The following is an 18,336-nucleotide window of genomic DNA, read 5'->3' as shown; positions in this document are numbered from 1 at the left end:
GCATTTTTATTGCGTTATAGTGTTGGAAACTTACAACACACAACAATCCTCAAGAGACTAACCAATCCAGACCTTGAGACAGTGGGCTGAGAAAAGATGAAAGAATGGAGACACACTTTCTGCATGATAGATTAAGTCACGATTCTTCTATTTCCCCATGCACCATTTATAATACTGTATTGCAGGGATTGTGGTATCAAGGTCCCCTTTATGAAGAAAACATTTCACGTCTTTTTCTCCTCCAATTCTAAATCTCTCCCTCTTCCTTGACCTGATTCAATAATTATGCCTCAGTTGCCTTAGAGATACTCTGATCACATTACATCATTTCAGTTCATTTGTTTTGAACTATAATATTATTAACTTAGTGAGAGCTAGTCCTCAATTTTTACCAAGAATTTTTATGAATATACATTTCAAGAGTCTCCAACAAGATTTACATACTTACAGGAACTGGGTATTTTACCTCTTTCAGTACTATATAGCATCCTATTTTCCAGAAGTCAAGCACTCAGCTCAAGAGGGGTTCTAAACTGGACCATCTGGCTGCTGTGTATTTTCTTCTCAAAATTTAATCCTATTCTCATCAAATTGTTCTCAAAAAAATAAAATGCATAAAAAAATGAATAAATAAATCGTGCTTATATGGGTTTTAGGCATCAGCACAAACTAGCACTTTACAAGGTCTCTTTTATGTTGTTGTTTGCTTGCTTTTAACGCTCACCTTTAGCGGCAGAAAGCACATTCTTCCTTTCTTCAAGCGAGAAGATGGACTCAAGAGCCCCAATAAGACCTGTGCTGGATGATGTTAGATAATACAACTGACCCTTGAACAGCACAGGTTTCAACTATATAAGTCAGCTTATATATGGATTTTCTGCAGTACAGTTCTGTATTTTCTCTTCCTTATGATTGTCTTCATAGGCTTTTGGCTTACTTTATTGTAAAATAGGGTATATAATAATACATAAAATATATGTTAACCAATTGTTTATGTTACTGATGAGGCTTCTAGTCAACAGTATATTAGTGAAGTTTTTTGCAGGGGGTCAAAAGTTATACGTGGATTTTCAATGGCACTGAGGGTCAGCACCCCAACTGATGTGTTGTTCAAGGGTCAGCTGTACACCTCAGCCTTAGGAAGATGTGAAATGCCATGTACCTCAGCCTTTAAGTAAAACTGATAATATACTCCTTGTGGCCCAGCTCTATCTCCCTTCCTTCATCATTCAAACTGCACAGTAGTATATGTATTTGTTTTCAGCCCCGATGTATTACTTAAGCTACTCTAAAATGGGAACAAAGATAAAGAAAATCCTGATTGTGAATGATGTTTGGTCATTAGATGAGAAATAAGGGGAGAAGGAGGTGGAGAACGAAGATCGGAATCAGAGACCAGTTTAACATGAAGTGTACACATCAGAAGCCACAAAGAGAAACACACTGTGGGAGACAGGCTCAACAGAAATGCTACCGATCAACTAGCAATGTGGGCATTTTTAGATACTGTGTGCTTACATCAAAGGAATAAAAAACAGCCAAATCACAGAAAAGCAGTCTCTCTTCAAAAGCCACCAATGTGCCACTTCAGTTAGTGAAGTTTTTGCTACTGACGGACACCCATGAACAACAACAACAAAAAACGGGTAGGAGAGAATACAGAGAATCCCTAGTGTTTGCAATCAACAAGACACTAATTGTTCTTGGTTGAATGGCTTATTCTGGGAATTCTTCGGACAGGAGAGATCAGATAGCATCTGTCTCTTACAAGCAAAGGCATTAAGCCAATGAACAGTTCTCATTATCCCAGACAACAACAAATGAAGTCAGAGCAAGGAGGAACCAGGTAGTATATCCTACCCATAAAACCACTTGATGTATCCACACCATGCTTTATTCCGAGCTAAGCCAATTTATGGCTAACTCCTTAGATACATGCTTCTTAATCAAAACAAAACTTTACTAATCTGAAGTCTAATTAGTAAGTATTTAGATATAGGCCCCTCCATAGTATAGTAATGCCATCAACACTGAGTCCAGCAATGTCTCTTTTCACTTTTAAATGCTTTAGCAGTGTAGTACATTATCAAGGCCTACAAGAGCAATATTTTTTCTGCCATTATATTTTTATTCTATTGACTCATTTATATTGTTTTTTCCACCACTTAGAGTGTTTAAAGGCAAAAAAGCAGCATGTCTTTCAGAAAAATAGTATAATTCAAAAGTAATATAATTCTGATTTTTCGCCTTTGTTTTGTTCTCATCTTCTCTTCCTTTGACACTATGAATTAGCATTGTGCTTTTTTTTTTAACCTCCTCTTTTTTTTTAGGTTTATTTATTTTGAGACAGAGTGAGTACACGTGTGTGCATGAGTGAGCAGGGAAGGAGCAGAGAGAGGAAGGGAGAGAGAGAATCCTAAGCAGGATCCACACTGACAACACAGGGGCTTGACCTCACGAACCACAAGATCATGACCTGAGCCAATATCATGACCTGAGTCCAGATCAAGAGTCAGACACTTAACTGACTGAGTCACCCAAACCTCCCAGCACGGTTTTTTTAAAGTTTTTATTTAAGTAATCTTTACACCCAATGTGGGGCTTGAACTCACGACCCCAAGATCAAAAGTCACATGCTCTTCTGACTGAGACAGCCAGTAGCCCCATGAATTAGCACAGTTTAAGTATAGTAATTTTGAGACTATTTCTTTTCTTTTTTTTAAATTTTTTCAATGTTTATTTATTTTTGAGAGACACAGAGTGTGAGTGGAGGAGGGTCAGATAGAGAAGGAGACACAGAATCTGAAGCAGGATCCAGGCTCTGAGCTGTCAGCACAGAGCCCCATGTGGGGCTTGAACTCACAAACCATGAGATCATGACCTGAGCCTAAGTCCAACACTTAACCGACTAAGCCACCCAGGCACCCTGAGGCTGACTCTATTTCTGAGTAACCATTTTTTCATCAAGATGAACAAGGAAACACACACAAACACACACAAATAGTAATGAAAATCTAATGTACTAAGGGAACTCACACTTTTTCCTAAAAGTGACTAGACACTAGGCTGTGCATCCAATGTCATTTTGCACACAGTCATGGCTACCATGACTTGAAGAGTCAGTCCTAAATAAAATCTTGGTACTCTATCATCACACAGCACCTGCAACTACTTTAGAATTATAGTGTAATTAAACTGAAACTCTAATTAAAAGTACTAGGCTAATGTGATATGAAACGTCCTTTATTATCACAGGGCAATTATGTCTCAGTTTGCCATTGTCCTCTAATATGTATAAATTTTATCTTTTTATAAAAATAATGGAGCACAGATTTGGTAATGACATCCTGGGCAGGATGTCCTGGTAATTTCCAGGGTCAGTCATTTCCTTTTCAATTTATTTCCCCTCTTCACGACTCTGTTATATATCCCCAGTGTCCCTTGATTTTTCAGAACATATCTTAACTACTGACCAAAGTGTCCTTCAGATACAGTAACTGGTGAATCCCAGATATACACATTACAATTGCCATGTTTATCAAAGAAAACAAACATTTGGTATTAGAGGGCTTATCCATCACTTTTGGTCTTAAATTATTTTCAAGGCAGTATAAAGGAGGTTTAACAAGCAATAATCTTTCAGCAAACCTGTATTTTCCCCAAAGTGGTTTTCAGTTTCACTCGCCTTTCTTTCTAGTTCATTCTATAGAAGCCCTAACAGTAAATGCTTAGCAACATTTTAAACTCCTAACAGTAAAATTAATGTAAAATTAAGATTTTGGTTTTTTTTGGAAAATACTTTCTTTAGGTTTAGTCTCATTCCCGTTTATTGGCTAATTTTCAAGTGAGGGGCCCTTGGGTGGCTCAATCGGTCGAGTGTCCGACTTTGGCTCAGGTCATCATCTCCCAGTTCGTGAATTTGAGTCCCGCATCAGGCTCTGTGCTGACAGCTCAGAGCCTAGAGCCTCCTTTGGGTTCTGTGTCTCCCTCTCTCTCTCTGCACCTCCCCAGCTCACACTTTGTCTCTCTGTGAATAAACATTAATTTTTTTTTAATTTTCAAGTGAATAATTAACCTTCAATAAACATCTGTTTCCAAGTTTTAACAAGCTAGAATACTAGCTATAACAAATTTCAATAAGACTGAGTCTGTGCTGCCAATTTCATTGTTATTGAGCCAGTTATCAAATGATAGTATCAGTACCTCTATGTTCCCATGTTCAGTAAACCGAGGAAAGAAAATATTTCCTGAGTAATCCTCTGCAAGGTAATAAGGCACTTGTAAATGACTTTTTGTTATTGCCGTATTTAAGAAACAAAGCATTGGGGTGCCTGGGTGGCTCAGTGGGTCAAGCGTCTGACTTTGGCTCAGGTCGTGATCTTGCAGTTCGTGAGTTCGAGCCCCACGTCAGGCTCCATGCTGACAGCTCAGGGCCTGGAGCCTGTTTCAGATTCTGTGTCTCCCTCTTTCTCTGCCCCTCCTCTGCACTCTGTCTCTCTGTCTCAAAAATAAATAAATGTTAAAAAAAAATTAAAAATAAATAAAAACAAAGTATTAAGAAAATATTGAGTTATACTTCTCAAATGCAAAAAGAGGCAATGGAAAATTATCGCCATTTATATTTTTTCTACTAATACTGTCCTCAAAAATAAATTTAATTAGTATAGTTTGTTCAAATCAAATCATATTTTTATTTTTTTTTTAATTTTTTTTTCAACGTTTATTTATTTTTGGGACAGAGAGAGACAGAGCATGAACGGGGGAGGGGCAGAGAGAGAGGGAGACGCAGAATCGGAAACAGGCTCCAGGCTCCGAGCCATCAGCCCAGAGCCCGACGCGGGGCTCGAACTCACGGACCACGAGATCGTGACCTGGCTGAAGTCGGACGCTTAACCGACTGCGCCACCCAGGCGCCCCTCAAATCATATTTTTAAACTCAATACTTTCCTTCCTTTCAGAAAATACAAATCAATTCACAACCCTATCTGCTGTAATTTTAATTTGCTTCAAAATACATACAAACCTCATAAAAATTAAATTTCCATTTTAACAAGCAGACAATCTCCACAGGATGCTCACAGGATCAAAAGCATTAGAGTGGTATCTCTGAACGCACAATAAAAAGGAAGAATGATCTACATATAACAATGCCAATCATGTGAAGTTTTAGTGCTACCCACAAATAAAGATATATAATTACAATTCAACTACTACATGACTAGAAAAATTATCAGAAATACCTAGTAGTCTATAAAAATGTTAACCTATGGTTTTGTTGCAATCAATCCATAATGATTTTTTTAAATAACTTAAGTAATGACATTCTAAATACAAAACCATTGTTTACAATAGCACACATCACACATTTATCGTCTGGTTCTAAGGAAATAACTAGTGCTCATGCTATTTAGTCTTCATTCAGTTCTGCTGCCATCAAATTTCTAACAATTCCCTTCACTGGGGGAAAAATAAGAGTGGAAAAGAGAAAACTTGCCTGGCATCTAATATGACATCATCTCATAAAGATCCATATAATTAAAATGTTATATCTAATAAATCACTCACTGGAAACACATACAGATGACTCTACTTAATACTGTACTGAACACTGAAAATGTGCTAAAATAGACTTCAAGTGCACTCGTCATACACACAAATGGTAATTACAGGAGGTGGCGATAGGTTAATTAGCTTGGCTGTAGTAATCATTTCACTATGTATATGTCTATCGAATCATGTCGTACAACTTAAGTATATAGAATTCTATTTAAAAATATATTGATAAAGGAAAATACACACGTATACACACACATAAATAATACCTCCTCCACGGCAAACATTACAAAAACAAGATCCCATTCATGGAGAGGAGACACAGAACTAACTTACATGTGTTGCTACAGTGAATAAAATGAAGTAAAACAAAAGAAGAAAGGACTATTTGGGCTCGTACAAATTGCCTCACCAGTGAGGGAGGTTAATAAACCGAGGGAGAGCCCATAGGGCAAGTGAGAGGAGCTCTTCAAGTGGACCAAGCTGGAGGTAATCTCTACCAAAAGACATCGGAAGCAGAGGGGGGAAGTTGACTGGGTCCCAGAAGAAATAGAATGTTACTCCTCCTGAAAACATGTTATCAAAGAATAAATTAACAATGATCAGACAAGCAATAATGGAAAATACCTTCTAGGGATGAAGAATAACCAGCAGTCTTTCTTGAGCCATGAACCTACTTTTTAAAAATCTATGTACCATTTCTTTATCATTTCATCTTTATAAGAGCAAGAAGACAGGTCTATCCCTATTTTGGACAAAGAAGTTAAACAATGGCTTAAAGTAGACTAACTTAGAGAGCAACTGGCAGAGTTGGCATTTGCAGTAAGTTTAATCAGGCTCCCGCATCCATGCCTGTTCCATTATTTTGAATTCTTTGACAAGATCAACAAGTGCCTGCCCCAACCCCCAAAATACTGTGCCTGGCACACACTCATTTTTCTCACTAAAGTCAGTATTTGTTTGGGGACAGGGCACACCTAATGTGAATGAGGACTCTGTCAGACTATTAGAATTCTTAAGTATTCTAGAAATTTAGTACTTGTCTTGTATCTATATTGTCTTTGTCCATGAATCTTTATCCTCAGAGTAACTGTGAACCAAGTGTACCCTAAAAAGGGAAGGGGATGATGTGAGAATTCTGCCTATAAAGAGAAAAGAATTCCCAGGAGTGCTAAAACTAGTTGTAAGCCAACAAAGACACATCCCCTAACGTAGGCAACTTGCACTGGTTTCAGGGGAAGAATATAACCCAGTGCATAAATTTCTTACTATCATACATCCTATGTGCCAGATACCATGCTAAGCATTCTATGTGCATTATACCACTCTAATGTAGGTATTATTATCAGCTCCATCTAGATGAGTTACTTGAATATTTAATATCTTCTTCAAGGTTGCATGCTTAGTATGTGATAGAGATGAAATACAAGTGGCAATGGGAGAGACCCAATAATAGCTAGGAATTTATTCCAATAATACACGGAGTAAATTGACAATGGGTTGAAATAGAGTGAAAGTAAAAAAATTAAAAGAAGGGTCTAAACAAAAACTTGGTAATTAAAGGATTTAAGTAATTAAATACAGAAAGTGTTATTAAAATGTATTAATTTTTAAAATTATAATAAACAAAGCTGGTACAGTCGTAAATGGTGAAACATATTGATACTATCAACATAAATGTGGAATATCCATTTAGGAAACAAATATGAAATTACATTAAAAAATATTAAAATATTCTTTTCTTCTTTTTTTAATTTTGTTAATGTTTATTTATTTTTGAGAGAAAGAGAGAATGTGAGCAGGGGAGGGGCAGAGAGAGAGGAAAACACAGAATCTGAAGCAGGTTTCAGGCTCTGAGCTGTCAGCACAGAGCCCGATGCAGGGCTCGAACCCATGAACCATGAGATCAAAAGTCAGGCACTAAATCGACTGAGCCAAAGTCAGGCACTAAATCAACTGAGCCACCCAGGTGCCCCTCATCCTTTTCTTTTTTCTTTTTTTTTAAATTTTTTTAACGTTTATTTATTTTTGAGACAGAGAGAGACAGAGCATGAACGGGGGAGGGTCAGAGAGAGAGGGAGACACAGAATCTGGAACAGGCTCTGGGCTCTGAGCTGTCAGCACAGAGCCCAACGTGGGGCTCGAACTCACAGACTGTGAGATCATGACCCGAGCTGAAGTTGGATGCTCAACCGACTGAGCCACCCAGGTGCCCACCCCTCATCTTTTTCTTGATAATCAACCTTTTAGACCCAGGGACCCTTGTTATTTTAAACTGTTTTAAAAAAAAAAATCTCAAAGGTATGAAAGGAAACCTAAATATTTAACGTAAGCTCAATGGTAAACCTAAACCACAGTACAAATTCATATATTATGCAGGCCTGTATAACAAATACAAATATTTAGGGAAAAAAGCATGCATTTATTAGATGTATTAATTGGGCAAAAAGCAGAAAACAATATTGTATCTGTTCTGTGATTATAACTACTGGGAATAATTTATGCATAAGAGAGAAGAAATATGAATACACACAAAAAAATAATATGAGATGATTACCAGTTTGGTTGTAAGTGACTGAAATTGAACCCAAACTAGCTTAGGCAAAAGGAGAAACACTTTGACTTGTGGAATCAGAAATGTTGAATAATTAAACCATAAATATGCAAGGAAAAAGCTCGTTCTCATAAACAGTTGAGTTAAAAAATGAAATTCAACTGAGCAAATTTAAAAGCTCTTATTAGCTTTATTCAACAATTCATGAATCCGGCAGCATCCAATCTAGCAGACAGAAAGGAGCTCCAAGGACCTGTACAAAATCAAAGACTTGTATAGACAGAAGGAAGCAAGAACAAGGAAATTACCTAGTAGGCAAAAAAGTGGATTGGTTATTGCAAAGTTACTTTTCTTGAGGGGATGCCAACGTCTATGAGGCAGATTACCTAACTAATGCTGATCAGAGGATTCCTGGATGACTGGTTTAAGATTCAATTTCTGGTACAGCCAGAAACTGTAATTAAGTCTTGGTCTGATGACATGATTTGTTTGGGTGACACAGTTTGGTATAATAAGCAGCTTCAATTTAGGCCTGGTGTCTTGTTGGAACCAGGGATTTTTAACATGGCTGGGAATCTCCAGGTCTTCTTGCAAATACGCTTTAACTGCTTTCTCCACATGGCAGAAAAGATGAATGCCACAAGCTTTCTCATTTTAAATCTTAAAATTTTCTCTACCTGTTAGCAAATAACTTCCTAGGTCCGTTGAAGTAATCCTAGGGTAACAAGAAACAAGTTTTGGGGATGATATGGAGAAAAAGGAACCCTCTTGCACTGTTGCCGAGAATGCTGATGCAGCCACTATGAAAAACAGTACGCGGGTTTCTCAAAAAATTAAAAATAGAACTGCCCTATGATCCAGAAACCACACTACTGGGTTATTTACCCCCCCCAAAATACAAAAACAGTTAATTCAAAGGGATATATGCACCCCTATGTTTATTACAGTATTATTTACAATAGCCAAATTATGGAAGCAGCCCAAGTGTCTATAGACAGATGAATGAAGAATGTATGGCGCGCGCACACACACACACACTGGAATATTAATCAACCATAAAAAAGAGTGAGATCTTGCAATTTGCAACAGCAGGGATAGAGCTAGAGAATATAATGCTAAGCAAAGTAAGTCAGTCAAAGAAAGAGAAACACCATATGATCTCACTCACATGTGGAATTTAAGAAACAAAACAAATGAACAAAGGAAAAAGAGAGAGAGAGAGAGAAATCAAGAAACCGACTCTTCACTATAGAGAACAAACTGATGGTTACCAGAAAGGAGGTGGGGAGGGTGATGGGGGAAACAGGTGATGGGAATTAAAGAATACACTCAGGGGGTGAAAAAAATAAAAATAAAATAAAATGATAAAAAAAAATAAAACACTTAGGGGCACCTGGGTGGCTCAGTCGGTTAAGCGTCAGACTCTTGGTTTCAACTCAGGCCATGATCTCACAGTTCATGAGTTCAAGACCTACATCGGACTCTGTGCTGGCAGAGGAGAGCCTGCTTGGGATTCTCTCTCCTTCTCTCTCTCCCCTTCCCCCACTTGCTCTGTCTCTGTCAATCTCAAAATAAAATAAAAAGAAACTTAAATTTAAAAAATAATAATAAAATAAAACACATTATCTTAGGGGAAAAAATCCTAGGGTAGGGCTTTTATTTTCCTAGTTAGCTCATCTACCCAACACCTTGATAAAGGAAGGCAGGACACTTGGTTGAAAGTTCCTCCAAGACAAATACAGTGAGGTGGGTGCAGTCGACTTGCCAATGCAAAATCTGGATGCTATTATCAGAATGGGGAATAGATGCTGGGCATCCACAAACCACAGCCACTACTCTAGGATCCGAGATAATATATTTGTAACCTAAACAAAAGCAGATAATTACCTTTGAAACATGTTGAGTATTTTGATATTGTGATTTATAAGAAATATAATCTTGGTCTTCATCCTTGTTTCAGGCACAGAACTTCTAAAAAACCCTTGGAATTTCCTAAGTGCTAACAGTAATAAAGGTGTCTTGATGTTTATACAAATCCCCTTTCAACAGCACCTGAGTTGATATTAATGAGCTCACCTTTAGAAAGTTTCTAAAGATGGGGGCTGGTTGCCTGGAGAACCAACCTTGTGTTTGGAGGGTTGGAACTTTCAGTCCCACACACACCTCATCACCTCCAGGAAGGGGAGAAGGGCTGGAGGTTGAACCAATCACCCAATGTCAATGATTCAACCGGCCATGCCTCTGTAATGGAACCTCCATAAAAACCCAGAAGGACTATGTTCAGAAAGCTTCCAGGTTAGTGAGCATGTAAAGATGTGGGGAGAATGGCAAGCCCAAACATGAGGGCTCCTTGCCCCTTGCTCCATACCTTATCCTATGTTCCTCTTCCATCTTGCTGTTCGTAAATTATATCCTTTTTATAATACATTGGTAATCTAGTAAGTCAAATATTTCTCTGAATTCTGGGAGCCACTCTAGCAAATTAATCAAATACAAGGAGGAGGCTGAGGGAACCTCCCCTCTACAGGTGGTTGGTCAGAAGCAAAGGTGACAACCTAGACTTGCAACTGGCATCTGAAGGAGAAGTGGAGGCAGTCTTATAGGAACAAGGCCTTCACCTATGGGATCTCATGTCACCTCCAAGTAGAAAGTGTCAGAATCAAGTTAATTGCTTGGTGCTGTTGAAAGAGACATACATGCAAACTGGTGTCAGAATAAAAAGCATGCTAGATAATTCCAAGCAAAAACCTACTTAAATACAGAGAAAACCCCATTACAGTTAGTTGCAGCAACAGGTAACCCAGATTTAGCATTTCTGGGAGTTAGTATTGAGAGGATGAGGTTCAAGAAGGAAATCATTATACCTGTATTAGAGTAGTGGTATTGATGTTTTTCAATAAATTTAAATGTCATTTAATTATCGAAATGCCTGTGTGGCTCAGTTGGTTAAGCATCTGACTTCAGCTCACATCATGATCTCACGGTTTGTGGGTTTGAGCCCCACATCAGGTTCAGTGCTGACAGCTCAGAGCCTGGATCCTGCCTTGGGTTCTGTATCTCCCTCTCTCTCTGCTCCTCCCTCACTCACACTCTGTCTCTGTCTCTCTCTTAAAAATAAACATTAAAAAAAATAAAATAAATGTCATTTAATTATTTAAAATCTGATGAAAATTCTTAAAATAAAAGTGAATATTCAGCTATAATAAAAATGCAGTAATTACTTTCTTTCACTTTTCACTGGCAAATAGAATGCTTTAAAACTAGAACTAGTTACTGACATAAAAAAAATTTACACTAACACATAAAGCCATTGATCTCTAATCGAAAAGAAAAACTACTCTATATGAAAAAAAAATATCTTTCTCATAAGTTACATTCCTTATTTTATTGTAAGTAGGCATGAGAAAAGAGCATGCTTAAAAAAAAAAAAAGAACAGTTCATGTGATTCTCGGATACACTTTCCACAAATCATATAGGCTTAGGGTTTTGAAAATATTTCCACAGCAACGAATTTCAGTGCTGTAAATTGAAGAGTATACCTTCAGGTATTAAATAAACTTATAAAGACAAATGTAACTTATAAAGAAAAATGTCTCACTCTGAAAATGGAATACATTTCCTACTGAAATGGACATACAGAAACGCAGACATAACAAAGTGGTTCCATGATTGGAAAAAAAATTTCATAAATCATTCCAAAGGCAGTTTGTTTAGAGGAAAGTGCGATGGATGCAAACTCCTGTTTCTTCTCATCCTGCTAAGAGTCTTGCCCACAGAGCAGGTGATGGGTTAGTCCCTGAGCTGGGAGCAAACTTCACTAGGAAACAATGCACATTCTCAAGGCTCTATCATACCAATGAGTGAGATAATATTAAAATGGCTTCAGAAACTAAACCATGCTTAGTAGCTCTCAATCATATAAAATTAAGATATAAAATATAAAAATTTATCAATAAAATATAATTTTATTATTTTAATGTGTCAGTATTTGCATCAAAGTGCACTATTATATAAAAGGCAGTTGACAATGCATACAACTAGTCTTCATTTAATTACATCCTAAATGGAGGATTAGGAATGGAGTCCAAGTATTCACTATAAGTTTTATTTTTTTATACAACCTACATAATTACAAATTCATAGGAAGTGATTAATAAGCTCAAAGGAAAACTTTCTATTATTTCCCAGACCAATATACATGTATTTTCAGGAAATATCCTACAACTTACCCTCAATGATCACTGTATTGCATTTTTACAACTGCGTGGATATTTTAGGTATACGGAGGCATAAGATCGTATCTACCATATTTTAAAGATTATTTATAAACATGTAGGATATTAACCTATCTTTAGATAGTTAAAAAGTGCTCAACTCACAAAAAAAATGGGGGGTTGCTCAATTCACCAGTTAGCAAAGTCTTGGGCATTAACAGTCACTTTCATTCTAAAACCTTTTCTTTTTTTTTCTCTCCATTTCCCTGTTCCTTTCCTTCCCCGGAAATTCCTCACCAAAAGACACCAGTCAGGGAAATACCACAAAAGCAGCCTTTAACAGAAATAATGGGACTAATGCTGGGAAAAGAACAAAGGTGAGTTTTGCTATTATTTGAAAAGTTAATGCATGACAAGAAAAATCTTAACGGTGTTTGCTGACCCTGTTCATTCTGAACCATGAAATTGCTGGAGCCACACACAGCAAATTACCAGCCGTGATAAGTGTAAGGGATTCTGCAGATGTATCGTTCCTACACCATACAGCCCAAAGTGAACAGTCCTTGAATGCTGTGCACCAGAAGGAAGAGGGGTGGGTGCAGGACAGGAGGGAAGGGAAAATGCCACAGGTGGTATGCAGTCACACTACCTAGGCCCAGGTATTGAGATGCTCTATCTTCATGAGATCCAGTATAGCCTAGTGGTTAACCACAATGATTACATAATCACACTTCCCAAGTATGAACCTTGACTGTGTCATTTTTTTTTTGTTGTGTGACCTTGAGCCAGGGGCTTAAACTCTCCGTGCCTCCAACCCTCTGTGTGCAAAATTTGCATGTATTAGTCTGTTAGGGCTGCCTTACACACAGACTAGGTAGCTTAAAGAACAAATTTATTTTCTTGCAATTCCAAAGACTTGAAGTCCAAGATCAAGGTGATGGCAAGGTTCTCCTGAGGATTCTCTCCTCAAATGGCAGAGGGCTGACTCCTCCCCTATGTCCTCCCAGGCCTTTTGTGTGTGTGCATGAATCCTGGCAGTGTCTTTCTCTTCTTATAAGGACGCTGGTACGGTTGGATTAGGGCCCCACCCAGAAGATCACATTTAAACTTAATTGCCTCTTTAAAGGTTCTGTCTCCAAATACAGTCACATTGAGGATTAGGGCTTCAACATAGGAATCTGGTGGGGAGGCACACAATTCAGTCTGTGAAAGTGCATAACAATAACACCTACCTTGGTTGATTGTGAAAATTAAATGTGTTCATTTGCATAAAGAGACTGGCGCATGGGAAGTGCTATATAAGTGCTTAACTATTAGACTAAGCTCCATTAAATTTCCATTTCTAACAAGTACCCACAAATCACAGCATCAGGTGGATTAAAAACAGACATTTATAGTCTGTCTTTAAGATATCTTGTACTGGAATGGTGATATCTTGAGGAAAATAAATGTAGGACACATCTTGCTGAAACCATTTATCTCCATTCAAAACCTGGGTGGTTAATATAGACATGTTAGTGGCTCCTAACCAGGAACAAAACCAATATATAGGTTTGATTTTCTCACATTCCCAGTGGGACACAAAGGCTTTTTGTGTCTCAAGATTATGTGCTGATAAAGAATGGGGAAAGAATGTTTATGAGGAAGCATACAAAAGCAGCCTGGCTCCCATGTATCCACACTTGGCTGTAGCTTGGGTTATACCAATAATTTCCAATTATTTTACCTGTGGTAATTTCCCAAGCTGGAAAAGCGTGATGAGAATGTCAGGTCAATTTAAACAGACTCAAGTACTCCTGTGAACACCAAAATCTACCACCAAAATAAACACTAGACTTACATTAATACATGATTTTTTTTTCCCCTTGTTACTTTTTCAGTCACCCTGCACGATCCTGCCTGGACCACTATGTACCACGAACATGATGGATGCAAAAGAGAATGGTGGGTAGCAGCAAGGACAAGGGTAGCAAAAATTACAGCAAGCACAGGACGCTAAAAGCAAAGGCTGCACGGTAACTTAATAGCCCAAGCATTAAAGCAGGAAGAGAGCTAGGTGGTGAAGCCTCCCCTGGGAATTGATTCACCAATGTTCCTCCTTTTTTTTTTTAATGAATTTAACATAATCTTCTAACTGTGAAAATCAGATCACTCCCCTACCTCAAATCCTTTCATGTCTTCAGGTTGCCCCCAGGATAGTTAATGCTCCCTGGCCCAGGACTCAAGGGTTTCATAGTCCATCCACCTGGGTGGCTCATTGGTTAAGTGCCTGACTTCAGTTAAGGTCATGATCTCGTGGTTAGTGAGTTCGAGCCCCACATCAGGCTCTCCGCTGTCTGTGTGGAGCTCACTTTGGATCCTCTGTCTCCCTCTCTCTACCCCCCTCCCTGCTCCCATGCGCTCTCGCGCGCATGCTCTCTCTCTCTCACTTGCTGTCTCAAAACTAAACATTACAAAAAATTTAATAATAACTTTTTTAAATAAATAACCCCTTTGGCTCTCCCTTTGCCCTAATTCCTGCACATCCTTAGAGCAACCAACCCTTCCTAGGTGAATTCCATCCTAGTTAAACTCCATCCACCCACCTCTAAATGAATGAATAATATACCTCTTCAGTGTGTTCCCACAATGCCAAAACCTAACATTATGATCGAATTTATCACACCGTTACACTGTAAATATTTAAGCCACTCCACTGCTCTTCATCTGGAAACTCCAAAGGTAAGACTTAACTTCATCTATGATGCTTTTCCCAACTTTTCCAGGTACAGCCAGTCCCCCCCCCCACCCGCCCCCACCTGTCTTTTAGCACTTCATGCCTAAGTGAGTTGTAACATTTATCAACATGTCCGTTTCTCTCAACAGACTGAAGCTGCTGGAGGTCAAAGTCTATACAGTACCTAACACGGTGCCCAGCATACAGCATACATTAGTAGCTCAACACATTTGTTGCTACTATCAATGGTGAACGAATAGAGAGTGGTTACTGGAACCTGCTATTTGATGAATTTGCTTGAGGCTTTATGTTGAAGTTCATTGTAACCATTTTTTTAAAAAGGACGTAATAGTTTAATTAAATTAGATTTTATATTAAAAAAAATAAGCTATGAAAAAAAAATTAAAAAAAAAATAAGCTACAATATGGTAAGTTTTGACAAAGATTTCCTGTCAAAATATATCCCTTAAAACTAGTATATTATATTTCAGATAGTTCAGATAGGACTTAGGAAGTTTTCTGATCAGCCAGAATTACAGTGTGTAAATAAGAAACAACTTTGAAACTGGTGCCCAACAGCTGAGCACTCAGTGGGAGCCCCAGAGTAAGAAAACACTTTTGTTTCCCCAGGGTAAAAGGTTACAGCCAAACACAATGGTACAACAGAAACAACAAAACGAGAAAAAAGGTTTACAGGATTTATCTTGACTCTTTGGGAAAGAAAATAAAATATTACAAGCCTTCAATCGAAGTGGCACCATGCCGTCATGCAATCCAAAAGCATTTTAAAATCTGCCCACGACGATTTCTAGTAAACATTTCCCAAAGAGCCTGCGACTTGATTTATGTGTGTGAAAGGGAATTAGAGTATACCTCCTACATTTTACAATTCACATTAAAAGTGTCATAATGCCCCAAAAGTATGTGGGGAAAAATAATAGTAGAGTTCCTATTTTTCTGACTTTAGTAAGCCGCACAATGGTAGAATCTTTGCTATCCTGAATCGCGCCCCCCCCCGCCCCTCGCCACAAAAAAAAGATCCTCAGTTCTCAACTTTCTGCGTGTCCATTTTCTAAGGCAACCCACTAAAGAATTTTTTTTTTAACTTCCCTTCTTCTTCCATATTTTATTACATACCAGTTCAGTGCAATCTAAAAGAAACTGCATGAGGGGATGGGTGGATGAACACATATACATATACATGTATTTTTATATATTCTGAAGAAGAGAAAGTTAACAGGAAAAGAACTTCAAAGATAATAAAGTTTATCACTCAAGGAAGCTAAGGCATAAAGGAGAGAAAGAGCCAATATGGAAAGGTGCCGGAGGGTAAGGACCCTGTTGTTTGGAACTGAAATGGGGAATTAACAAAGTTTGCAACAGATACACACGTACAAATCCTTACACAGGTACCTTCAACCATAATTGAAAAATAAGAATATTCAGTCATTATGCGTAAAACAGAATTATGCAGGGGAAAGGTAACATGCAGATTTGTTTTTAAATTTTCAGGGCGGCAAAGGCCCAAAAGACCCAACTGGAACATTCTCCAGTTTGGTAAACGTTACAGTTCAAACTGGGTGCTCAAGCAGCACCTCTCGCTACTCCATCAGCAAGCCCCATCACATCTCCTATATCTCCGTCCACTTCTCTCCCACCTTACCCTCCACAGGCTATCATCCCTCACTTAGATTAGAAAGATGTCCTCCTTGGGGCGCCTGGGTGGCTCAGTCGGTTAAGCATCCAACTTCATTCAGCTCAGGTCATGACCTCACCGTTTGTGGGTTCAAGTCTGCATCTGTTATCAGCACGGAGCCCACTTCGGACCCCCATCTCCCTCTCTCTGCCCCTCCCCTGCTCCTGCTCTCTCTCTCCCACTCCCCCAAAAAAATATTAAAAAAAAAAAACAAGATGTCTTCCTAACTACTCTCACCAAAATCCAGATGACTCCCTCCAAACCACTGTTTGCACGATGCTGAGAGTGATCCTTATAAAATGAAAATCTGATCATGACCTTTTCAGACTTTTGTTCCACTCTTTCTCTATAAAAAACTCCCCACAATCATTTATAGTCAAGCTCCTCTTCACAGTGCCCTCTCCAAGAATGGTGGGCTACTGTTAGTTGCTAAAATACACCACATTCTCTCCTGTCCCCACGCAAGCTGTGCTCTTCGCCTAGACTCTTCTGCTCATCTTCCTTCACATCAAGAATTCCTGGGACACCTGGGTGGTACAGTCAGTTGGGCGTCGGCCTCTTGGTTTCCGCTCAGGTCATGATCTCGCGGTTTGTGGTGCGGAGCCCCACATGGGGCTCTGCACTGAGTGAGGGGTCTGCTTGGGACTCTCTCTCTTTCCCTCTCTCTCTGCCCCTCCCCCATTCATGCTCTAAATAAACAAATAAATAAATAAACAAACAAACAAACAAACAAATGTAGGTGAACAAAAAAAGAATTCCTGTTCACTCTTTCATTCTCAGTAACTGCAAGGCAAAGACAATCTTCCTGAGAGACATTCTACTAACTCCTTTAGGGTACTTTACAAATTTAGGATTACTTCTTTATAAGTATCTGTTTAACATCTGTCTTCCCTAGACTGTAAGGACCATAATAGAAGGTTCATGCTGAAAAGGATCATGTCCTCAGTCCCTAAAGCATGCCATAGTAAATGTGCTCAACATATTTTTAAAGATTCATTGAAAATGTCCTCCAAAAAAAAAAAAAAAAAAGAAAGAAAAGAAAATGTCCTCCAAAACCTTGGAAGAAAAAGCAGACCTAATGAAGAAGCCTCACCTTACAGTCCAGCAATGGGACAGTTGGAAAAAAACATTTTCCTAAACCTTGAGGTAGAAAAGTAGGACAGACAGAGAGGGGTCTGGTCCTAAAACCTTATCTGGGAGTAAAGTTGAAAACAGAGGATATTAATTAGGAAATTCTACCTATGATTGTTATTTATTAAAGAATTTATCATATACTTTACAGCCTTACAGTTTCTAGCTAAATGTTGTACATATAGTTAGTATTTAGTAAATAATTGTTTTTAATGTAAAATATTAAAGCAGAATGACATGCTAGAACTTTAGTTCTGGATCTTAGGATGTAAGACCAGATCCAGATTTAATGCTTACATGGTCTGGTACTAGAGGATCAGAAAGACAGCAAAGCTGGAAATAATAGAACTTCCTTCAGCTTGACCATCAATAATAATATATACAGCCCTTCAAATTACTGCTACCCTTTAAAATTCATTATCTTCTAAATAGACAAATAATGTATAAACCAACCTTAACTGCTTCTATACG

This window comes from Lynx rufus, unplaced genomic scaffold (genome assembly GCF_022079265.1).
Source record: "Lynx rufus isolate CCGP_SWC_20201006 ecotype Redwood Valley unplaced genomic scaffold, mLynRuf1.p SCAF_6, whole genome shotgun sequence".
NCBI classification, from domain to species: Eukaryota; Metazoa; Chordata; class Mammalia; order Carnivora; family Felidae; genus Lynx; species Lynx rufus.
Note: the sequence above shows the minus strand (reverse complement) of the source record.